A 317-nucleotide genomic window follows, 5' to 3' on the forward strand; every position below is an offset into this window, starting at 1 on the left:
CACACACACAGTAAACAACAGGCGAATGATCTACAGTGGTTGTAAATTTGACTGTCCAGTTCCAGCCATCTCTGTCCATCCGTCCAGCCACGTTACATCATGATGTTGTGAGACAGTTTCACAGAAGGCAAAACACAATGTGAAAAATAATATATTATATTTATCAAAATTATAAATTGTACAACTGCACCACTACTGTACAGACCGCCCAAATGTGCACATGTGCATCTTTGATTTACAGGTACTATGTTCCTGTTACACTTCTTTTTTTAAGTTTTGATGTTTCTTTCTTTTAATCCTATTGCTTTTTGTAAAGA

The sequence above is a fragment of the Morone saxatilis genome, unplaced genomic scaffold, assembly GCF_004916995.1.
Source record: "Morone saxatilis isolate NCDOM2014 unplaced genomic scaffold, NCSU_SB_2.0 Contig15, whole genome shotgun sequence".
In the NCBI taxonomy this organism is placed as follows: domain Eukaryota; kingdom Metazoa; phylum Chordata; class Actinopteri; family Moronidae; genus Morone; species Morone saxatilis.